This window comes from Protopterus annectens, chromosome 2.part1 (genome assembly GCF_019279795.1).
Source record: "Protopterus annectens isolate FY-2018-M chromosome 2.part1, PAN1.0, whole genome shotgun sequence".
In the NCBI taxonomy this organism is placed as follows: Eukaryota; Metazoa; Chordata; order Ceratodontiformes; family Protopteridae; genus Protopterus; species Protopterus annectens.
In genome coordinates, this window is record NC_056729.1 from 1,724,891,107 (window position 1) to 1,724,917,400 (window position 26,294).

The following is a 26,294-nucleotide window of genomic DNA, read 5'->3' on the forward strand; positions in this document are numbered from 1 at the left end:
GGTCAATGCTGTTCTGATGGGAGAGAGTCCTGGTCTTGAGTACAGGTCAGTGCTACTCTCAAGGGAGAGGGTTCTTCTCATGAACCCAGATCAGTGCTAGTCCCATGGACAGGGTCCTTCTCATGAACACAGGTCAGTGCTACTCTGGTGGGAGAAGGTCCTTATCATGAATTCAGGTTAGTGCTGTACTGATGTGAGAAGACTGAAGACTTTCAGACCAGTGATCAGTTTAAGCCTTCTCCTGGTAAGTCTGCCCATAACGTTTCTTCTCATTTATCTTTATTTGCCTTGGTTAGTGAGAGGCTGAACTTGCACATGCTGGAAGCTGATGATGATGAGAAAAGCATGGGGGTGCATCCCTGGTAGCCACTTTGAAGACTGTGTCCTAGGGTTGTCCTGCGCTGACTTTCCAAAGTTGGAGTATACAGAGCATGCCTCTGCCTGGCCAACTTGTATGGAGTGGTAAGTCAAGTCACCCTCCCCATCACCACCAGTGAAGGCTTAGTGATTGAAATCAGGAGTGGATGGGCTATTCCTGCGTATGTCTTCTGAAGTATGGGACTCAGCAAGGAGCATGGAGGGTTTCCCTGTCCCACATTACCTGGGAAGGGGATTCTTCCTGTCCCTCCATTACTTGAGAAGAGAAAACAAAGTTAATCCAGAAAGCTTGAGTTAGGTTTGGTATCCCACCTATGAACCACAAGGTGGCAGGACCAACAAGAAATGGCGTACAAAGGATTAGTCCAGATAAAATCACTTTAGCTAGCAGATCAAGGAGACTCTCTGATGCCTTTTCTGTGGGAGGAATAAAAATGTTTTGTTGACGTTTCAAGTAGTTTATTCAGTTAAGTAGGTAGATGGACTAGTTTTCCTGTTTTAATACATTACTTTCTCAAAATTGTTTTTATTTTTCAAATACATTTGAATGAATTCCATATTATTTATACATAACATCTTAAATAACTATGTACACTATTTACATTAGCCTGACACTATAGCAGATCTTATTGTATACAGTTACTTTATAAGTATGTCCAATCCATTATCAGATTGTCTGATCAATTATTGTATAGTGTCAATCAACAATAAGACTTTTCCCCAAGGATTGTGGAAAATGGCTTTGGATAAATTCTTAGCTCTTTAATTTTAATTTCCAATAATGCTGTGGTCTTCAGTAGGCTGTAGACGTCTTCCAGAGTTGGTATTGTGTTTGCATTCCATCTTCTTGTTATACACTGCCTTGAAATTGCAAATATAGTCCATACTAGATACATGTTTGACCTATTCAAATGAGGACCTTCGTTCACATTTAATAATACAAGAGCTTTAGTTAAATAAAATGATTCATTAAATAAAGCTTGTAAAAAGTTATTAATACCATTTCAAAATGGCTTAATTTTAACACAATCAAAAAAATGTGGTTCCAATCTGCATTGTGTAATTGCTCACATCTCCAACATATTCCTTTTATGGAAGAATTAATTTTACTGATTCTGTCTGGGGTTAAGAATGCTCTGTGCAAGCATTTCCAGTTAAAAACTTTCCAGTAAAGGATGTATATTTTATTGATAATAAGATATTTGTTTTAATATCTTTAGTTAACTGTATTGAGTGTCCTTTTGTTGTATATTTCCAGTATGAGGTTTTGGGTGTTGTTTTATAGTTTATCAATATTTTGTAAACTTTTGAAATACTGTTTACCATGTCAAAGTCATTATATATGATTCCATGTATGTATTTCATAAATTTAGGTATTTCTTTAAATGAAGAATTGTTAATTGTTCTACTTAAATCTTGTGAATATGACAGAATACTCTGTAATGTTAGCCAGTCCTGTTGTGGAATTTTGTATGTTGTTTTTATTACCTGCATATCTAACACTTTTAGTTCTTTAATACATTGGAGCCAACAAACAAATCCTTTCTGTTCCCAGGAATTAATAATTTCTCTGTATATTTTATATGAAAAGTTTTTTGTGACTATAAATGGTGTTAAAAATCAAACCAGATTATTAAATCTATATTTGCATTAATAATTTTCCTAAATGAGTCAATGTAATAATTAATCCTACGAGTTTTAGTGGGTTTAGTTATGTCATATTGCATACTAATACATAATATGTGCCATGGCAAATTGTTTTTATCTGTCATTTGACATTTTTTTTGTAAATCAAATTAATTTATTGATATTACAGTTAGTAATTCTTTCCAGTTTGCAGAGTAATTTGGACTTATCCAATCTGAGATTGTTTTAGATATTGATGCTTTTATATGTTTCCATATCAGGAAAGTTTAATCCTCCCTGTTTTCATGGTCTGATATGATGTATTGAAGCTATTCTGTTTCTTTTGGGAAACCATAAAAATTTTATTAGGCATGAATTTATATATATTCCTTTCTGGTAACAGTTGTATATATAGATATATATATATATATCTATATATATATATATCTATATATCTATATCTATATATCTATATCTATCTATATATATATATATATATATATATATATATATATATCTATATATAGGATCTTGGGCAGTAAAAACATTTTTATTAACTGTAGTCTATCTTCAAATGCTAATATTATTTTGTTCCATTTTTCCACAGAGATTTGAATTGTATCGATGATATTATTGTAGTTTTTTTAGACTAATTCATTATTATCCTTGCATAACTCAATTCCTAGATATTTTAAGGTAGATTCGTGTTTCCCTATGATGTGATCCCCCTTAGTCTGCAGTTCTCTTTTTTTATTTAAAAATAAAAATTTTGATTTATTGAAATAAAGTCCTGAAGTCATGTGAAATTTGTCAATTAATATATCTAATTCTTCTAATCTCTCTTTTGTATTAGATAATGTTAGTAATATGTCATCAGCAAATAACATTACTTTAGAATTGTATTTTTCATAAACATCTATTCCTTTGATTTTTATATTGTTACGAATTGAATCTGCCAATATTGCAGTAGCCAGAGAAAACAGAATCGGTGACATGGGACATTCTTGTTTAGTGCCTTTTGTTATATTGTATAAATTCAGAGGCAAAAGGACCTAAAGAGCCCATCTCTATACCGGAAGAATGCAAAGTTCCTGCAATCACAGCTGCACAGGTCAAAAACCACACTCTCCAAAGCCAAGAACACAGCATCCATGGGACCAGACAACATCCCAGGCTACGTTCTACATGAACTACAGAAAGAACTGGCACCCCACCTAAGTACCATGTTCAATCATAGCCTCACCTCAGGCTTTGTGCCTGCCAAATGGCACACAGCGATGGTTATCCCACTTCACAAAGGGGGAGCCACCACAGACCCCGGGAACTACCACCTCATTAGCCTGACGAGCCTGGTCTGCAAGGTCATGAAACATATCATCATGGAACTTATAAACAAACACATTGGTAATCTCCAAACTCTGGACCCCACCCAGTTCGGGTTTGTAAAAGGCAGATCATGCCTCCTAAACTTGATAGACTTCTATGAAGCAGTCACCAAAGCCGTAGACAAGGGTAAGGTGGTTCACACAGCCTATCTAGATCTTGCCAAGGCTTTTGACACAATCCCCCACTCTGGAATTATAGATAAACTCACTAAACTAGGTATAAACCCCTATGTCACAAGATGGGTTGCCAACTGACTCACTGACAGAACCTACATTGTGAGAGTAGCAGACTCCAAATCCAACTTCAGACCAGTGACAAGTGGAGTGCCACAGGGTTCAATCCTGGGTCCTCCCTGTTTGGTATCTACTTCTCTGAAGCACAGGCTAACATAGAAGGTCTTTGGCTAACGAAGTTCGCAGATGACTGCAAACTAGGAGCCATAATCGAAACTCCTAACGATGTGGACATCCTGCAAAAGGGCCTCACTGAGACAGATGCCTGGTGTCAAACCCATGGCCTCAAGCTCAATGCCAAAAAGTGCATTGTCATCCCCTTTGGTAAAAACTCTGTACCCATGAACTACAACATAGGCGGTAGTATACTTAACACCAAAAGTGTGATAATAGACCTTGGGACACAGGTGGACAGTAGTCTCTCCTTTGATAATCACATCGCCACAGTAGTCAGGAAATCCTTCCATGTGGCACACCTCATCACAAAAGGTTTCTCATCCAGAAAAAAAGAGGTCATTGTTCCCTTCTACTCATCACTCATTAGACACATTATAGAGTACAATGCCCCTTTTGGTATGTACCTCACAAGATATCTACAACAACTGGAAAGGCCGCAGAAATACCTCACAAAGAGGGTTACTGGCCTCAAACAAATGCCCTACGCAGACCATCTCAAAAAACACCAGCTTTACTCCGTCGCATATCGCCTACTCAGAGGTGATCTCTGCCTAGCATACAAAGCTATGTCAAACCCAGAGCTGTTGGACATGCTCCACTTAAAGAAATCCTAGCCTCTTTGAGCTACACGCTCTAGGGACCTAAACCTTGTCACCACAGTAAACAGAACATGTCAGAGGGATAGATTCTTGTCCCAGAGACTTCCCATACTCTGGAATAAACTACCTATCTATATCAAACAAAGCTCCTCATTAGCACTCTTCAAGAAATATCTTGATGATTGGATGGGAAATAGGAAATTCACCCCAGGAATCACCTCTGTGGCTCTGCTCGACAGTGGCACAGGAAAATAATTTTCTTGGATGGCAAAAGCCAGGGTACCTTTTTGGTTGGGCTTGTATAGGCCCCAGGGCCGATAGCCTAGTACCTACCTATGAACCTAACTTGACATATGCTAAATTATTTGTGCATATATATATATTCTTTAGGAGATAAACAAAGGATGCAGGAAATTCAAAAAGCATTAGGATTTTGAATAAATAGTCCCAATTTAGTGAATTAAAGGCTTTCTCTACATCTAAGCCAATTATGGGTGTTTATTTTTTTTATTAACATAATCTATAAGAGAAATTATCCTTTTAATATTGTGATGTGTGTGTCTGATATATAATCCAGTCTGATCATTATTTATTGTTTTGGATAGTGGTATTTCAATCTGTTAGGTAATATTGTCATAAATATCTTATAGTCGTTATTTAATAATGCTATAGGTCTATATGAGGTATAGAGGTTTGGGGATTTATTTTCCTTTAGGATTGGTGTGATTAAGGACTATCTCCAAGAGGGTGGTATTAAAGCTTGTAACTGAATTTCTAATAGAGTTTTATGGAAAAGGGATAATATCTTATAGGTTCATAGGTTCATACTAGGCTATCTGCCCTAGGGCATTTATAAGCCTAGCCAGAATGTGTTTGGCTTTCGCCACCCATTTTAAATTTATTTTGCTATGCCCTTTTTCGAGGTTAGTATACTGTGCCTCTGTCTAACAGTGACACAGAAGTGATACCCGGGGTAAACCTACGATCTCCCATCCACTCATCAAGATTCCTCTTGAAGAGAGTCAATGAGGGACTCTGCCTAACCTGGACTGGGATTTTATTCCAGAGTGAAGGGAGCCTCTGGGTTATGAATCTGTCCCTCCAGCATGTCCTATTTATTTCAGTGTTGAGGTTCAAGTCTCGGCGTGTAGCTCGATGGGATTTGGATTTTCTGAGGTGCAGCATGTCCATTAATTCGGGTTGGACATGGCTTTATACGTCAGGCACAGATCGCCTCTGAACAGGCGGTATGCCACTGAGTAGAGCTGGAGTTTCTTTAACCGGGCAGCATATGGCATCTGTTTGAGTCCTTTGATCCTCTTGGTGAGGTACTTTGGGGTCTTTCCAGTTGCTGCAGGTGTCTGGTAAGGTACATCCCAAAAGGGACATTGTACTCAATTATGGGCCTGATGAGGGATGAGTAAAGAGGCACGATGACCTCCCTGATCTAGATGTGAATCCTTCATGATTAGGTGGGCTATATAAAATGTTTTTCTAACCACTTTGGCCACGTGGTTGTCAAATGAGAGATTGCTATCAACTTGGGTCCCCAGGTCCCTAATTACTTCTTCTGTACTTAATGGATTACCACCTATGTGGTAATTTGTGGGCACTTTGTTTTTGCCAAAGGGGATGACTATACACTTTTTGGCATTTAGCTTGAGGCTATGGCTCTAGCACCAGTTGTCTGTTTCTATGAGGCCCTTTTGGAGGATGCTTGTGTCGGCTGGAGAGTCGATTATGGCCAGTTTGCAGTCATCTGCGAACTTGGTCAGCCACAGTCCTTCCGTGTTGGCCTGTACCTCCGAAATATATACCGAACAAGAGAGGTCCCAGGACTGAGCCTTGTGGGACACCACTTGTAACTGGTTTGGATTCTGACATGGCTCCAGCAATTCTAACCATGTCGGTTCTGTCCTTGAGCCAGTTTGCAATCCATCTAGTGATATAGGGGTTTATATTTAAGCTGGTGAGCTTATCTATAATGCCCGAGTGGGGTATTGTATCGAAGGCTTTTGCGAGGTTCAGGTAGGCTGTGTGGACCACCTTCCCCTCGTCAGTGGCCTTGGTGACTGTTTCAAAGAAATCAACCAGGTTTAAGAGGCAGGATCTGCCCTTAACAAAGCCGAACTGGGTAGGATCCAGTGTCTGTAGGTCCCCAATATCTTTATTTATGAGGTCCATGATGATCCTTTCCATAGCTTTGCAGACCAAGCTAGTCAGGCTTATGGGGCGATAGTTTCCAGGATCCGTTGAGGCACCACCTTTATGGAGAGGGACCACTGTTGCTGTACGCCACTCTTTGGGCACATATCCTGTAGTACGGCTGAGATTGAATAGTAGTTTTATGTTTGGGTTTAGCTCCTCTTGGAGTTCATGTAGGATGCAGCCCGGGACACCGTCTGGTCCCACTGATGCTGTGTTTTTTGCTTTGGAGAGGGCGGCTCTTACCTGAGCATCTGAGATGTCAGGGGGGCAGCACTCTGCTATGATAGATATTTGCCCTTTTGGTGGGGATCTTTGAAGGAAAAAGTTTATATATTTCCATAATTATGCCATCTAAACATGGAGCTTTATTATTTTTACCCTCTTTTATTGTATCTGTAATTTCTTTGTAGGATATGGGTGCTTGTAGATATAGTTTTAATTTTTCTGTTTTTTTTTTATATTAGAAAATTTTTCATCTAGATTTAATTGATCGATATGTATATATATTTTTTTTGGAAATGTTCCATATAGTGATTTCTATAGGCATCAAGATGTCACCTATATCCGGGACATTTTTCCCTTTCTTTTCATGGAAGATACTTTTAATGTTATTAGCTTTTGATTGTATTTTGATTCTTGTGGATAAATTATGTAGATATTTGGGAAAAGTGTCCAAGGTATTAATTTTTAGTTTTTCTAATGCTAAACTAGTTTTATGTGTTAGATATTCATTGTATTTGTGGTTTAATACTTCTACTTTCTTTTTCATCTCCAGATGATTTTTATTTTTTTCAGCTTTTACTGACAAACGTTTGGATTGTAAATCTAATAATTCAGAATCCCATTCTCTGATTTTTTTATACCAAGTTAGGGTTTTACCATATATGTAAGCTTTTAATGAGTCCCATATCATTATTTTATTTATCTCTGTGGTGTAATTAATATCTAAGAAGAACTGTAATTCAGATAATAACCAGGGTTTGAACTCTTTAATTTTAGTTATATATGCTGGAATTCTGGAGTTAAAGATTAATGGTTTGTACCCATTTTGAAGTTTTAGTATCAATGAACTGTGGTCTGAACAGGGGCAGGGAGTGATTGAGAAATTAATGATTTTAAAGTGTAAGTCATAGGCAGCAAATATTTTATCTATTCTAGCTTGGGTACCAAATCTGCAATCTTGATGGGAAATCAACAGAGATTTATCTTCTTTGAAAGTATGTACAAGATGAAATGATGCTACCCACTTGTTTAAAGCTTTTGATACAACAGATGTACACAGCTGTTTTTTATTTGTAGTTTCAGAAATATCAGGTATACAGTTAAAATCTTCTCCTAATATGAAGTTGCCTTTATAATTATTGGAAATGAAATCCAAGTGTTTTTTAACAGTTCCTGTTCCAATGTCTAGGCACCACTATAGATTGGCTAGGGTCCATATTCTGTTATTATATTTAACTATTACTATTGCCATAAGGCCTTCTTTATCTTCATGCTTATAAATGATTTCTGGGTTAATCACATTTGTTTTCCATAAAATTGTTACCCCTCTTGTCTTTGTCTTATAAGTGGATTGCACCAATAACATATATTCCTTAGGATTCCATTTGTAATTGTCATTTGTTTTAAAATTAGTTTCTTGAAGGAAGACAATTTGTGCTTTGTTCAGTTTTAAATATTTCAGAAGATTTGCTCTCTTGCTAGGATTGTTTAAGCCATTGGTATTTAAAGATAATAAAGTTAAATCCATCTTAGGCTATTTAGACTATGTATTTATTTTTTATTGTGACTATTAAACATTTTCCTCTGGTAACTATAAAGTATATGTCTGAGCTTTTAAAGGAAATTATCAGTTTTATACTTTGAGTGTTTACCAATAAAGTAATGTTTTGGTCAGGCATACTAAAAGTGTTTTTGTGAAATAAATCTAAATTAATAAATGTTAACAAAACTAAGATCCGCACTAGCCATGGAATGAAAATCATTCCTAATCTGATGGATTATCCTAAATCCATCAGATTATCACTCATACCTTGACAGTCCAGAACATCTGAGCTCCATAAATTAAATTATCATTTGGAGAATATTTGTAATAGGAATAAGCAATGTTTGTATTATTTTGAACAGATATAGTACTGTTGTAGATTAGACAGAATTCTAATGCAATATAAATATCTACTTATTGTATAATATTTACATGAAAGATAGATAAAAAGCAATTCAATCATAGTAATGTGAATGACCTGAGATGTACCTCCCTGGACTACATGAAAAGAGACACGGAGGAGCTCTCCGATCTTGTAGCCCAGGCAGGTATTACCCTAGCCCCGAGTAGCAGCCTGCCATCACCCAGAATGATACCACAGTACAAGGACAAAATGATTGACTTTAACAATTGGCTAAGCTTCTGGTGTCATTCTAAGGGAATCCAATATCTGTCTGCCTGGGATGACATGACTGACAGACCACGTTGCTTTGCCAGAGAAGGCCTGCACCTGTTGCCCTTGGGATTCCGGATACTGGCAAACACTCTTGCCACCCCTATAGTGCCTTTTTTAGGCAAGGTTCAAATGATAAATTCACCATACAAGCAAACAAAATCTGAGGGTAATGCTACTCAATGCTAGAAGTCTAAACCTCAAAATGCACTCACTCAAGGCACTCCTTAAAATGGAGAACATTGATATCTGTGCAGTGACAGAGACCTGGTTCAAAGCTCCAGAGAGCACCCCTGCATTACCAGGCTATAATTCATACCACACCTTTCGGCCACCAAACCCAGACCGAAACACTAAAGGTGGAGGCGTGTCCATATTCATTAAGGATATTCACATCTCCAAGTTAGTTGCTCGGCATAATACAGCCGAGATTATCCAAGTTCAACTAACTCTGGGCAAAACCGCAATCCAGATTGTAGCTTGCTACAGACCCCCCCACCATGCCCCAGGATTCCCACTCCTCTTTTCTTGATACACTGGAAAATATCAAGGTACAACCCAACACTCTAATAATGGGTGATTTCAACTACCCTACCATTAACTGGGAAAACAACTCATGTACCAATTCTTTTGCTCAACGTTTTCTGGAAATCAACAATTCCAACACCTTGGATCAACATATCCACACCCCCACCAAGGGCAGCAATATGCTAGACCTGGTCATCACCAGCATGGGCGACTGGTATTCCACACCAGAGGTCAGCTCCTTGTTGGTCAGATCCGACCACAAGCTAATCACCCTAGACATCCACATCCCGCTCCCACCCCCCATTAGGAAAACAATCGTAAAAAATTTCTCCAAACCCAACTTCACGCTTCTTAAGACAGAAGTGGCAAACTTTGCGACACACATGCAGATGGACAATAGAGGTACGACTCCAGAATCCTACACAAATGCACTTTATAAGCACTTACACGAGTGCATGGATATCCCTAACAGAACCAAGATGCTATCCTCCAAAAAAAGGAAGCCAATCTTGTGGTCTTCTGCCATAAACAAACCCTACAACAGAAGAAAGAAACTGTTGCAAAAAAGAGTAAAATCCCACGATTGGAGGAACTCCCTGGTCATCCTCAGTAAGAAGCTGAGATTCCTCATAAAATCCTCCAAAGCTAGTTATGAAAACAAACTCGCCACTGATTCTAAACGCAACCACAAAGCATGCTATAGCTATATCAAGAATCTCAATGGCAACACTCAGATCTGCTCTGCGTTACAGCACAATGACACTAAATATACAGAAACAACTGATATTGCCAACATCCTGGCAGATAGGTTCAGTGTTAACTGTACCCCCCTCTCACCCCCTAAAGGGCCCATCTTTATACTGGAAGAATGCAAAGTTCCTGTAATCACAGCTGCATAGGTAAAAACCTCACTCTCCAAAGCCAAGAACACAGCATCCATGGGACCTGACAACATCCCAGACTGCCTTCTACAAGAACTACAGAATGAAGACTATAATGAATAAAAAGACACCGCTGCTATCCAAAGGTCTAGCTCGATAAGCAACAAGCAAAAAATACCTTCTGAAGAAACAAAACGAGTAAGGACCACCACGAAAAGCGGAAAAGTTTTATTACATGTATAAAAGATGAGCGCTTTCACGTACTGCCAAGGTACGCTTCATCAGATCTCAAAAACATTCCCAAAACCTCACTCTTTATACAAGACAACCAATTTAAAAAATCCTGTAATCACTTTAAACATTATTATCTAATTAAACAATCATTCAGTCAGTTAAAAACCATGCTAAGAACTAGGCGTTGCTGTATATCTTCATGAAATAGTCTTCTTAAAATATTCCATTAAGTTACTGAAACAAAACAATTAAGAAACTCTTTAAAATAATAATATTAAAATGATGACAAAATAATAATCACCAAAATATATACCAACTTAATCTTAAATGTCATATGAGATATAAACCAGGTTTCATATGTCTGTTTCGTGTATATACAAAATTACTGACAAAAATCAACTATGTAGCTGTGATAACATCAACTATATCCTATATATACAGCTACTTAATTCCTTGAATACACATTAATATATATATATATATATATATATATATATATATATATATATATATATATATATATCAATATTTCTGACAGAAAATATATAAAACTATATATACTAAACTAGCCTAAATAAATAATACAATAAAACTTATAAAAATACAATGAACTGGCACCCCACCTAAGTACCATGTTCAATCATAGCCTCACCTCAGGCTTTGTGCCCATTGAATGGTGCACCATGACAGTTATCCCACTCCACAAGGGGGAGGGGGGGCACAACAGACCCTGGGAACTACCGCCCCATTACTCTGACGAGCCTGGTCATGGAATGTATCATTGTGGAACTCATAAACAAAGACATTGGAGATCTCCAAACTCTGGACTCCACACAGTTCGGGTTTGTAAAAGGCAGATCATGTCTCCTAAACCTGATAGACTTCTTTGAAGTAGTCACCAAAGCCATAGATGAGGGTAAGGTGGTTCACACAGCCTATCTAGATCTTGCTAAGGCGTTCAACACCATCCCCCACTCTGGAATTATAGATAAACTCACTAAACTAGGTAGAAATCCCTATGTCAAAAGATGAGTTGCCAACTGGCTTACTAACAGAACCCATACTGTGAAAGCAGACTCCAAATCAGACTTCAGACCAGTGACAAGTGGAGTATCAAAGGGTTCAGTCCTGGGTCCTCTCCTATTTGGTATCTAATTCTCTGAAGTACAGGCTAGCACAGAAGGTCTTTGGCTAACTAAATTCATGGATGAGTGTAAACTAGGAGCCATAATCAAAACTCCTAACGATGTGGACATCCTACAAAAGGGCCTCACCGAAACAGATGCCTGGTGTCAAAGCCATGGTCTCAAGCTCAATGCCAAAAAGTGCATTGTCATCCCCTTTGGTAAAAACTCTGTACCCATGAACTACAACATAGGCGTTAGTCTACTTAATACCAAAAGTGTGATAAGAGACCTTGGGACCAGGTGGACAGTAGTCTCTTCTTTGATAATCACATCGCCACAGTGGTCAGGAAATCCTTCTACGTGGCACACCTCATTACAAAAGGTTTCTCATCCAGAAAAAAAGAGGTCATTGTTCCCCTCTACTCATCACTCATTAGATCCATTATAGAGTACAATCCCCCTTTTGGTATGTACCTCACAAGACATCTACAGCAACTGGAAAGGCCACAAAAATACCTCATAGAGAGGATTACTGGCCTCAAACAGATGCCGAACGCAGACCGTCTCAAAAAACTCCAGCTTTACTCCGTCGCATATCGCCTACTCAGAGGCGATCTCTGCCTAACATACAAAGCTATGTCAAACCCAGAGCTGTTGGACATGCTCCACTTAAAGAAATCCCAATCCCTCCAAGCTACACACTGTAGGGACCTAAACCTTGTCACCACAATAAACAGAACATGCTGGAGGGATAGATTCCTGTCCCAGTGACTTCCCATACTCTGGAGCAGACTACCTATCTATGTCAAACAGAGCTCTTCATTAGCACTCTTCAAGAAAAATCTTGATGATTGGATGGGTAATAGGAAATTCACCCCGGGGATCACTTCTGTGGTTCTGCTTGACAGGGTCACAGGAAAATAGTTTTCTTGGGTGGCGAGGGTATCTTTTTGGCTAGGCTTGTATAGGCCCTAAGGCCAATAGCCTAGTACCTACCTATGAACCTATAAAGTAGGATGTATCATATATAAAACCTCAGTAAAAGATTATAGCACACAGTTAGTTAACATATTCACCCTTATTGATGAAGTCTTTCAAAACTTACTACTTAATATAAATAGATGATAATAATATTAATACTAATGTTTATAATACAATGCATTTTACTGGATATATCAGAAGTTGTATTTCATTGTTTGCCAGCATTTAAGTAATCACTTTGTTTGTTGTTAACTTACTTAAAGCATCACGTTTGTTTTATGGAAACATTGATAAAAGTTAGTGCATTTTAATTATCAGTGCATCCCTCTTCCCCCCATTTCCTACACATAAAGATTTTCATATCTGTCATTTCTTATTATAAAATGAGTGAAATTATAGGTTAAAAATGACACATTCACTTATTGTGATTAATGATTACAAGTTCCCTTTCTGTATTCATAAATACTGAAAGTTTTTGGATTGAAATGGCAACATTCTAATTTGTACAAGCAGCAAAGGTTAAACTGAGTGATTCTTGTCAATTTAATACTATTTGTTCAGAATGCGATTGTTACATTCTCTGACATTCCTAGTTCAGGCTTCTATTGTTTCCCTTGAACAACTTTGTCAGTTTAATGTCATGTATAAAACATTAGTTACCTTGGTAACAACTTAAGTATTATGTATGGTCAAGATGGGTTACTTCATTGTATTGCTCACGCTGTTGGTTGCTGTTTTTTATTTTTGGAAATTATGTATAAACATTAGTTACCTTGGTAACCGCTTAAGTATTGTATATGGTCAGGATGAGTTACAAAAACTACAATTCAAGTTAAAGGAATTGCATGACTTGTTATGCATATTTACTTATATAAGAAAATCATCATGCCTCCCCTTGATGTTCAGTACAGTGCATGTAATTTATGACAAGTTAAGACAGTAGTGTTATTATACACAAGCCCATGTTATTAAATCCTGTCTTTAAGGGAGGGTGGCCTAATGGTTAAGGTGTTTCCCTTACAAACACAAGGTGCAGGGTTTGAGTCTCACAGGGGATAATTGGCTAGGCTTAAAATAGCTCGCAAGGGCAGTTAGCTTAGGACTAACCTATGTAACTTAATATCTAAATTCAGCAGACTGCTTCATCTTGTATGACGATTGTATATTTTATGTCTAGATTTACTAAAATCATACATTACATAACTATTGTGTGTGTTTTTTTTGGATGTTGCTTAGTTATTTGAGAGACCACAAGCTGTAATGCTTATTCTTATTATTAGCTCCTTCCAATCATGTTTATACAGTCCATAGACTTTAAATTATGAGATCCTTCTAGTTCCTTATTTGTTATAAGTATATTTCCATCCTTACAAACACACATTTCAGTACTTCAAGCACAGGCAACAATTCCCATCTAGTTTTGCCAGAATACCATTCACTAGTTCATGTGGTGTGTTTCCAGGCTGCTCTTAAAATATCCAAACCAATATTTGTCCTGTTCCATACAGTAGCCACTCTGCCAGTGAACCACTCAACACACCTTCCACTCCCACAGATATTTCCATAAAGGAAATCTGATGACTCTCTAGCACTTTCTGGCAATCCAAACACCCCTAGAATCAGCTATCCCCATATGCCCAACATGTTGGGAGGATGGCCTAATTGTTAAGGTGTTTGCCTTACAAACACAAGGTGCAGGGTTTGAGTCTCACAAGAGATAGGCTAGGCTTAAAAAATGGCTCGCAAGGGCAGTTAGCTTAGTACTAATCTATGAATCTATGTCCGAGCAAGCTCACCTCCCTGACCACTGCAAAGGGTACTGCACAAGACCAAGTGGTCCCACTTCACAAAGGCGGTGCCTCCACCGACCCTGGAAATTACCGGCCCATTAGCTTGACAAGCCTTATCTGCAAAGCCATGGAGAGGATCATAATGGACCTCATAAATAAAGACATAGGGAATTTGCAGACTTTGGATCAAACCCAGTTTGGCTTTGTCAAAGGCAGATCATGCCTTTTAAACTTGGTTGACTTTTTCGAAACAGTCACCAAAGCCATTGATGAGGGAAAGGCAGTCCATACAGCCTACCTCGATCTGGCGAAGGCCTTGATACAATACCCACTCGGTATCATTGAAAAACTCATCAGCTTAAATGTTAACCCATACATCACAAGATGGGTTGCAAACTGGCTGAGTGACAGAACCCACAGGGTCAGAGTTGCTGGCCATGTCAGACTCAAAGCCTGTCACAAGTGGTGTCCCACAGGGCTCAGTCCTGGGCCTCTTGTTTGGCATCTACTTTTCAGTACAAGCAAACACAGGAGGTTATGGCTGACAAAGTTTGCAGATGACTGCAAACTGGTCCAGAAAACACATCTGACACAGATATCCTTCAGAAGGGTCTCACAGAAACGGATAACTGGTGCCAGAGCCATGGCCTAAAGTTAAATGCCAAAAAATGCATAGTCATACCTTTCGGGAAAAACAAGGTTACCCCTAGCTACCATATAGGTGGCAATCCACTGAGCACAGAAGAAGTTATCAGGGACCTAGGGACCTGGGGACCCAGGTTGACAGTAGCCTGTCATTCGACACCCATGTAGCTAAAGTAGTTAGGAAGACCTTCTACATTGCCCACCTTATCATGAAGGGATTCACATCTAGATCAAGGGAGGTCATAGTCTCCCTATACTCATCACTCATCAGACCAATGATTGAGTACAATGCCCCATTCGGAATGTATCTGACCCGACACTTGCAGCAGCTGGAGAGGCTAAAGGGTCTCAAAAATCTGTCCTATGCTGCCCGACTGAAAGAACTCCAGCTCTATTCAGTAAACGCTTGCTCAGAGGTGACCTTTGCCTGACATACAAGGCCATGTCAAACCCAGATTTGATGAATATGCTTCACCTCAAAAAATCTAGATCCGTCAGAGCCACAAGGGCGGGAGACTTAAACCTCGACACTATTAATAGGATGTGCTGGAGGGATAGATTCATCACCCAAAGACTCCCTATGCTGTGGAACAAAATCCCGGTATATGTGAGGCAGAGCACCTCGCTGGCCTTGTTCAAGAGAAATCTTGACCAATGGATGGGAGATCGCAGATATACCCCAGGGATTACCTCAGTGTCACTGCTCGACAGAGGCACAGCAAAATAATGGGTATAGTTCCCCATACTAAAGGGGTGGCGTAAGCCACAAAACTATGGGCTAGGCTTGTAAATGCCCTCGGGCAGATAGCCTAGTATGAACCTATGAACCTATGAAGTGCTCTTAGTCTTTCACAATAACTCAGACTTCCACTCTTATGTAAGTCCTTAATGTGTTTGGACCAAAATACATTTAAATATAAAACTGCGCTCATTATTTATTTATTTATTTTTTTAATCTATCAATAATCAACTTAATGAGCTAAACGAAGTGTTGGGAGACCATCAATATATGTACTTGTGGTTTAAAAAATCCCTTTTATTATTATTCTTTTTTTTAAACCAAAAACTTCATTGCCGAGAATCAAAACGGAGGCTCCTCAGAGCCATTAAGTATTATCGTCACTCTGTCTCCATTACCATAGCAACCTGGGAGCGTCTGTTTCTGTTAGTGTGTCTGTGTACTGCATACCAGAGGCTCGTGATGCACCTGAAGCAAAGCTTCACTTCACTGCAACTTCAAGCAAAAATTCCCTCCCTTTCAGCGAGGCATCAGCCAGGAAAAGAACGGAAAGCAAACAGATCAAAAAAAAAAAAAAAAAACCTCCCAACAAGCCGCCCCAACAAGAGATAACATATTCTTCCAGCCTTCACACCTCTCACTCAGCAGATGTATAAACAACATGAACAGTGCCAAAATATCCCAAATCACAGTTTTATTTACCCCCTTACCCTGGATCCAGGCAAAACACCAAATGTCTCTTGCTAATACACAAGCATCAGTAAACCTTGATCACAAGCTGCAACCCACAGCTTCCCGGAGACAAAAACGGCAACATACAACAGCTGCCAGACACAGCTGCATCCACACACCATGTCAGGCTTAATCAAACAGCACTCGAAGGTATGATACCTGCCATAATTGATATTAACTATGTTTAGACAGAATAATATTGACATTTGTACTAGCTGCCAGACACGGCTGCATCAATCCACAGCATATCAGGATTGATCAAACAGCACTCGTAGCTATGATACCTGCCATAATTGCTATTAACTATATTTAGACAGAATAATGATGACATTTGTACTAAGAGCTTGCTACTATTATTTAACCAGGATATACATGACATTTCTAAATCATACTTTAACTGAAGAAGGCATTAGTCTCCATGACAGCATTTTTTTTCAAAACACTCGACTATTATATATGATGTTAATTTGTTACATTTGAGTCTGAACTCTGATGAATGGTACCTTGTTGAATTAGTTAATTACTTAAATTATTATAAGTAAAAACAATGAAAAATGAACAAGATAAGTGTTCATGGAGTTCAAGTAGGAGAATAGAAACTTCTATGTTTGTATTATATGTTGCTTTGTTTGGCTTATATGTAATGTAAATAGTAACCCATCTTGACCTACCTTTGTTTGTGAAGAATTATTGGACTCTTTGAACATTCTGAATAAATCATTACTGTTTCTCAGTTAAACCCTCTTTTTTTTTAATAAAAACAGATGACGAGTGATGTACCATATCAGTTGATACTTTGAGAGAAGAGTTATTTTTTTTTTGGGACAGCTATCTTGGAGTCAGTTTTTTGTTTCTTCTTTCTAGCATCAGTCTAAGGATTTGTTTATTTTATTCTTTTAAGAGTAGGGGTCATCCTTTCCATTTCTTTTGGGATAGACACTATGTTGTTGTTTTTGATGAATACAGTAGCTTCTTATAGGTTCATAGGTAGGTACTAGGCTATCTGCCCGAGGGCGTTTATAAGCCTAGCGAGAGTGTGTTGGCTATCACTGCCCCATTGATTAATTAACTGAGCCTCTGTCAAGCAGAGCCAATGAAGTGATCCCAGGGGTGTATTTTCTGTTGCCCATCCACTCGTCAAGGTTTCTCTTGAAGAGTGTTAGCGAGGGGGTCTTCCTAATGTAGTTTGGAATTTTGTTCCAAAGCATGGGGAGTCTCTGTGACAGGAATCTATCCCTCCAGCATGTTCTATTTATTGTTGTGGTGAGGTTTAGCTCACTAGAGCATATGGCTCGCAGTGACTTGGATTTCTTTGGGTGGAGCATGCCCATCAATTCTGAGTTGGACATGGCTTTGTAAGTCAGGCAGAGATCACCTCTGAGTAAGCGATATGCCACTGAGTACAGCCGGAGTTTTTTCAGTCAGGCTGCATAGGACATATGTTTGAGGCCAGTAATCCTCTTGGTGAGGTACTTTTGTGGTCTCTCCAGCTGTTGGAAGGGTCTTGTGAGGTACATCCCAAATGGGGCATTGTACTCTATGATGGGTCTGATAAGTGATGAGTAGAGGGGCACTATAACCTTTTTATTTCTAGATGCAAACCCTTTAGTAATTAGATGGGCCACATAGAAGGATTTCCTAACTACTTTGGCAATATGATTGCCAAAGGAGAGATTACTATCTACCTGGGTCCCCAGATCTCTTATTACCTCTTTTGTATTAAGGGGGCTGCCACCTATGTGGTAATTTGTGGGTGTTTTGTTTTTCCCCAAACAGGATAACTATGCATTTTTTGACATTTAGCTTGAGGCCATGACTTTGACACCAGGTGTCCATCTCAGTAAGGCCCTTTTGGACGATGTCCGTGTCAGCCGGAGAGTCAATTATGGCTCCCAGTTTGCAGTCATTGACGAACTTGGTTAGCCATCTTCTAAGTCATTAAAGGTTTTCATCTCACTGGCAAATAGTATTGTTATCTTGGCTAGAAAGGCCAGCTGTGCTTTAATGTTGTTTTGTTTTAACAGTTGTATTATTGACCGGACTTTTTTCCTTTGTTCTAATATTCTGGAAGAATAATCATTGTCAAACCTTATCAGGCTTTGATTGTATTTTAATGGTGATTTTCTCCAGGCAGATTTTAATATTAGTTCCTTGTCCAGAAATGAAAGAAATTTTATAACTATGGATCTAGATGAGTATTTGTTGAGTTAGAAGCAGGTTTTCTCAGTGCTCTATGCACCCTTTCAATTCCAAATTAAAGTCCCTCTTTCAAGTCTAAAAATTCAGGAATCCAGGTTGTTAAGAATTAAATAATGTCTTCTCCTTCAGTGTTTTCAGGCAGACCAAAGATCCTTATGTTGTTTCTCCTTTTCCTGTTTTCTAAGTCATCTGTTTTGTTAAACAGCCATGTATTCTGTTTAAGCAGAAATTCTTTTTGGAATTCTTCCTCGTTGAGTCTCTCTTCAATGTCATTTAGAGAAATTTCTATATTTGTTATTTTTGTATGGTGTTGGTGTAATAGTTCTTTAAGAGTATCAATTTGTTTTTGATAATTTAATGTGAGGTTTTCTAAGTCATTTTTAAAGCCATCCATCTTCAAAGATAGTTCCTGTAAGGTAGATGTCATCAATTGCAGTTCTTTTTTCAAAGCAGCATCTGGATGAGAATTCCTTGAGTTGTTTATATTCAGTGAGTCAATATATCTCCAAGTTACTTGACAGGAACATTTTTGTATATCTCCACCAAAATTGATATTCATGTAGTTTAGTATATAGATATTTATGTAGTTTAGTAGTATATCTATAGATTTCTGACATTTTAAACTTGAAAATAATAACATTTTCCTATATTATTATACTAGTTTATGGAGCTCTCAAAATTCACTGCTCTTAGTTGGCCATCTAGGCTCCGCCTCATTAATCCTTTACTTTCAAAAAGTCAGTTATTTAAAGGCAGGTTGGGTATTTCACCTGTGACCAACAGAGTTACAGGATTAACAAGAAACAGAGCACATTCAACAGGTCAGTTATTTAAAGCCAGTTACAGACAATGGTAGGAGGGTCCATTGGAATTGATTGGAGGAAAATCTGGGAGATGGAAAAACAAGTAGTCAGTCCCAAAGCTTAGAGGTTAGTCCCTTATCTGAATATTCATGATAGAAACATGAACAGTGCCGCAACCTGTGGAACCTCTTTCTTAGTTAAAAGGTTTTCATTTTTATTTTTAACAAAAAAAAGGGAAAATTCAAGCATGACAATACACAACGAGTAACCACTATAGAATTATATTTAAGAAAACACTTCAGCCTGATCTTCATCAGGTCCATCTTATAGAGCTGTTTGTTGATTGGTTTACAGTTTGATCCCTAAAAATGCCTGCTTTTATGAGCCTGTCATCAGACTTTATTAGCCTGTTTGTATCACATGCAATATGAGGGGCTCTGTCTGCTTTTGTAGGGTTCATATTCCTTGAAGAAAGTTATGAAACTGTACAGACCTTTTTCCAGTGTGACGTGTTCTTATCAATCCAAGTCAGCAAAAGAACGATGCTGGAATTAAGCCTTGTCCAAAAATCACAGTGAAAACTAAATACAAAAGCGTAAGGACACAGCAAGCAATTTTATGTTCTTATCCATGCTTGTATCACATGTAATATGAGAGGCTATGCCAACTTTTGTGTCTCATATTTCCTGAAATCCCTCAGGAAAGACTACTCTTCTCTTATATAGCAAAAAGGTTTACAGTGCCTGCTTACAGGAGGCTCATGCGCATGATTAATGTGACCAGTTCCCGTTCTTCTTCCTTCTGATGAAGACCGACCTTTGTTTATGCAGGGGAGGTAATCACTTAAAGCTACACTAGCGATTCCCATTTTTGAACAATTCATACATCCTGAGAAGTAGCATACAGTGGAAAACAAGTCACAGTGTTAATTTTTACAGAGATTTATGGATGTACACTAGTAGAAGGAAAAATGTAAGTACAATTTGAAACCTCAGAACCATTTGTATTGACTTATTGTGCTCATGGAGCAAAAATTCACCAGGTGGTGAATTGCAGAGTATACAAACCTTTAATAAAAGTAAGTATCTCAAACCATTTTTGAGCATAGGTAAATTGTGCCCATACTGCAAGAATGCAACAGTGTGGAGTGAGACCCTGGGATAACAATTTGGTGGTGTCAGATGGTGTCAGAATTGTCCAAACTGCAGTCTAGTTATCCCTTATTTTCTTTTCAGGGTTGTAACCAAGGGAAAGAAGGATCATTTGTACGTCAGATTTGTAACACCAGCTCAGATCTTATCATGTTTGCTACCAGTTAAGATTCAGCACTTGATAAGCAAACCTATATGCTGTAAGGTGGCGTAAGCCACAAAAATTTGGGCTAGTATAAATGTTTTCTAAGTGGGTAGCTAACCACATTGATGTTGCCATCACGCGGCTAATCACCTGCTGGAACATGAAACAGTCATTGGTCACTGCACTACAGGAATGGCTATTTCTAGTGTGTGCTTTAGTGATGTAATTTCATCCATCTGGGCACAAATTCACATATCACCGGACATTAGTGCTTAGTGCCTGATTCCAAGAGTCAGGCCTTCTTGTTTTACTTCAGGAGTGTGCCTTCTGACCCCTTGCCTTTAGGTCTTTCTGTTACTGTATTCTGAGGACGTTTAATTCTTACTGCTTGAGATTTGTCCTAAAATGACAGACTTCTGTGGGCCTTCACAAGCCTTCTGCTGTTCATAGGTAGTTCCTAGCCTTGCAGTCCAGGAAATCACTAGGGAACCTAACTTAAATTCCCAGTTCACTAGGGAACCTAACTTAAATTCACAGTTGTCCCAAAGCAGTACATACCACAGCACCTACATCTCACAACCTTAACTTCTGTGCCGATTGCCAGCCAGAACCTTACAGGTGGATTACTGCAGCCTGCAGTTCTGCTCTTTGGCAAGCTCTCCCCACCGACATTAAGGAAATCAACACTTATTCCAAATTCAGAGTACAACCCAAAATGCACTTCTTCATTCAAGCCAAACGCTCCTGCTTCAGCAGGACATATCACATAACTTATCTCCTTTCCGAGTCTCTACTCCTCTTTCAAGATTCACTGAAGATTGACCCACTTTAGAAACTAATATATATATTGTACATTACACTCTGCTTGAGTGTACATTGCACTGTGCTTGTTCACTAGAATTATGTACACAGTTTTTGTCCATATAATTAGTCTGAACTATTCTGTTATTGCTTACATTTCTGCATTTTTTGTGTGTGAAATGTTTTGTATTTCACCTGGGCTGAGCCTGAAATTAGTTAGTCTTCATCAGAACACTACCCTGGTAAACAAGGATAAATAAATAAATAACGACCTCAATCTTGGGCAAGAGTATGCTGCTTGTTTTTTGACAGGTCATTGCTTATGTGAACATATACCTTTGCTATGGGAACTACACTGGCTTACCACGCTAAAGTATATCATATAAAATATCGTATTCCTCCATGGCTTAGGTCCTGGTCCTATGACCTGGTCTGGACACTGAAACTACACACCTCTGAAGAAATATGACATCTGAACAACAAAGGTCTTTTAGAGCTGTTCTTCCTTATCACCAGTCCAGTATTTCTTACTAAAGGGATGTCCTGCTGAGGATATATCTGGCCAGCATACCAAAGCCTTTGCACCTTACAGGTGCCGTACATCAGACATATGTCTTAAGTCTGTGGCGTAAGATACACAAGTGACATATGATAGTTTAATCCTCATCCTCAGAACTTCTTTATCACCAGACTGAATTCCACTTATGAATTTGGACTAAAAGTCATTCATTGCTTTGCTTCAGTTACTGAGCCTTCAAAAGATAAGTACCATGTTGGGGTCTTTTCCTTCAGTTTGTGAGAGCCGATGTTCTTTTATAAAAAAAAAAAAAAAAGACATGTGGCTCAAGACCCACAAAAAGAATGGCAGGACTTTCTTTTCAGAGCCTTATGCCTTTGAATCCTCGTCAAAGCCTCTCTGTTCCTTCTTTTGTTGCCTGGTTTTGTATCCCTTCTAAATGCCTACAGGATTCTGATTCCTCTGAAGAGGATGTGACGTTGAATTCTGAGGAAGAGTCTTTGGGCTACTGTTCTTCGATAAAGTCCCCTATTGCACTTGGGTCTGAGGAAGAGGATTCCATTTCCCCCGATTCTCCACTGAGGAAAAGGATTCCATTTCCCCCGATTCCCCACTGAGGAATTATCTTTTTGGGACCCTATTGTTTGCATGATGGAACATTTTTAAAGGGACTGTTCCCAAATTTCTGATGTTCACAAGAGGTACTATTACCTCTTGCAGATTGATTCACCCAGGCCTTCTGCAGTGTCTCCAGTTTTGGATGCCCTCTTGGACACTTTTTCATCTGCTTCCCAGCCTCATGACTCCCAGCCTCTTTCTTTTTCCAAAGAAACCTGACAGGTTCTGTAAAGTACCTGGAGTGTTTCTCCCCGGGCCTCCACTGAAAATTGACTCGTTCCAAGTCAGACTTTCCCGGTAAGCAAATATTAAATAAATAAATAATAAAATACACGAGGCTCAAAAGTTTTATATAAAAACCCTTCATATGACCCTACAGTGATCTGTTTGGCTGTTGTAACTTACTGTCCTCTTCTAAACTTTCTCACTCTCATAAGGACAGTAGGGCTATGGACAGGTATGGGAAAAACATTTATACATTTGCTTTCAGGGCCATAAACTACCAGACCCATATGGTGAGGTATGTGCTGACTCTTCATTCACAACTTGGGGGGGGGGGGTTCTGACTGATGTGTCCAATTCTGTAGCTAAATTTTCTGCCATTTTCCTTTTGAGCACTGCTTCCCAGGTAGCCTCGTCACTCCATCAAATGCAGCTGTGATGCTGCTGATATCTCTTCTAAGGAGACTGCATCAGGGTCTGTTATGAGGAGGTATTCCTGGTTGAGGTTACAATCTCTCCCTGAAGACATTAGGGCTAAGTTAGTAGATTATGCATTAAACAATCAGAATCTGGCAGTCTCTGCTGCTGCCAAGCTCTTCTAGATGTTGCAGGAAATGTTCGTTCAGGACCATAAACGAACCTTCCTGTCTCCTTTTCTGAAATTTCAAGAAATTACCCATCTAAATCTCCTTTTGTGCTTAGGCAGCAAAGACAGCCTCCCAGAGGTAAGAAACCGTCAAAGAGGGGTTTTCCTGATGAGCCTTAGGGTATTAAGGGCCAAAAGCCTTCTTTTCCTGACAAATCTGCCTCTATCTGACACTCACATTTCAAATTCCCTCTCTGTCTCTTTGAGGTTCCATCTGTCTTTTCTAGTTTGGCAACAAATCACCACAGATTCCTGGGTGCCTTTCATAATTCAGAAAGGTTGCTTTGTGGTATGGAAGTCACTTCCTCTCGTTTTGGGCATTCCTCCAGTTCCTGTTTGTCATCTGCCTAATTTTCATTTGATTCTTCAAGACATTTTGGTGAAAAGAACCATTCTGCCTCTTAAAGGATTTTATTCCATAATGTTCCTTGTGCCCAGGAAGGAAAGTTCTTGGAAACCCATTCTGGATCTCTCCTTTCTTAACATATTTATAAAGGTTCTCTCATTTAAGATGCTGTCTCTCCATAGGTTCATAGGATGGTACTAGGCTATCAGCCCTAGGGCCTGTACAAGCCTAGCCATAACAATTCCCTGACTATTTCTTCCCACAGTATTTACTTCCTCTAACCTTCCTGGTGTCTCTGGATCTGAAGGATGCCCACCATCATAATCTTCTTCATCATCTCTTCAGAAAATCTTTATGTTTCTTGCTCACATTATTAGTTCTCTGCTTTGATTTTTGTTCTTTGTACAGCTCTGAGAGTCTTTACCAAATGCCTGGCCCTGGTGGTAGTCTTCTGCAGTCTTCAGGGTGTTCAGATCTTCCGTTATTTGGAAGACCTTCTGATTCACCCCCCCCTCCCAGCAACTTCTACTTCAGGATCTAGAATGTACTATGCTTCTGCTCTGCAGTGTGGGGTTCACTTTGGATCTCAAAAAGACTGTTGTGACTCCCTCTCTGGACCATTTGTTCTGGGTTGCAGGATTCAAACCTTGCCAATACTGACTTTGCTTCCTCCTCCCAAGGGCCTTTCAATGACAGTTTATTTCCAGTCTCTTCTTCCTTTTCAGAGGTGCCTGCAAGAGAATTTGTTCGAGGTCTGGGGTTCATGGCATCCACCATTCCTATGATCCCATTCAGACTCCACATGAGGAAGTTTCAATGGTATCTTAAAACTGGTTTCAACGCTGCCATCCTCTGGACTTTCTCGAGTTCTTTCCTTCTCAAGTTCCTTTGATGGATTTATCCAATTTCTATGAATCCTGACCTGCCTTTCCAAGCTCTTCTTCTCACTCAGGGCCTGCACATAGATGCTTTGGATCAGGATTTGGAAGCTTCTTCCAAAGGCATCATGGTTCAAGGAGTTTTTTTTTTTAAATAAGAAACATCTTTATTAAATTATCATATATGACATAGGGAATCATACACATATGTAAATGAAAACAAACCATATTGGCATAATTTTAGTTGCAAACATTATACATCACAAACCATTTTGACATGATTGTAGTTGCAAACATTATACATCACTTATAATCTACCCAGTGATTGTCAGTCGAACGTTACATAACTCATTCACATCCTACCTTCTTTTAAACCTCATTCCTCCTCTGCATGTGTTATTCCTACAATTTTGATTCCTTTTAGACACCAGTTTTCGGAGGACATTCTTCAGGTTTTGCAGGCCCGTCTTTCTGTGGTTATTCCTTCTGTGCTTTCTTTTCTATGTGAGTTGCTCAGTTCTGACCTGGCATACTGTTCTGTTAAGGCTCATTTGTCAGCCAGTTCTGCTTGTCAACTCTTGAATCCACCCCTGTCTTTAAGATTTGAAGTCAAACAGTTTCTGGAAGGAGCTCTTCATATTAAGCCACCAAGAACGTCTATTCCTCCTCCTTGGGACCTTAATTTTGTTCTTAAAAGTTGACTCTGCCACCATTTGAGCCTGCAGGTTCTTTTCCTTTGCAGTTCTATGCTTGGAAGACTGTTCTTTTGGTGGCTGTTACTTTTGACTAGAGGGTTTCTGAACTTCAGCCTCTCATGGCAGTTGCACCTTTTCGGTTTTTCACAAATAGTTACTGTTTGTACTAATCCTTCTGTAATGTCCAAGGTAATTAATGATTTGTCTTTGAATTGGAGCATTTTCCGTCTTTTTTCTTCTTCACGGAATGATAATGACAGGATTTTTCATACCTTTGATCTGCATAGGTAGCGCAAATATTACCTGGATAAGGTTAAGGATATAAGGAAATTTGAGCACCATTCCATGAAATTGTGTTTCTCTGGTACTTTTTCATGGGTCTGTATACTAGATCCATTTTGGTAGCTGCCTTCTGTACACACCTTTACTAAACACTGCAAGTTGGATATCATTTCAAGGGCCATATCTGGTTTTGCCAGGTCCAGTCTGCATGGTTTATAAGAGGACTGTTCTGTGGCTTTGTCCATCCGTCCTCACCATTAGCTTTTGTACTCTCTCTTTAGTAAGGAAT

The 26,294-nt window shown here is 38.9% G+C and overlaps 1 long non-coding RNA gene across 1 annotated transcript in view; it reads left to right on the plus strand.

The window, feature by feature from the left end:
- The window catches only part of LOC122794609, a 597,416-nt gene that overhangs the window by 153,958 nt on the left and 417,164 nt on the right, over positions 1–26,294 (plus strand). The window lies entirely within an intron of this gene.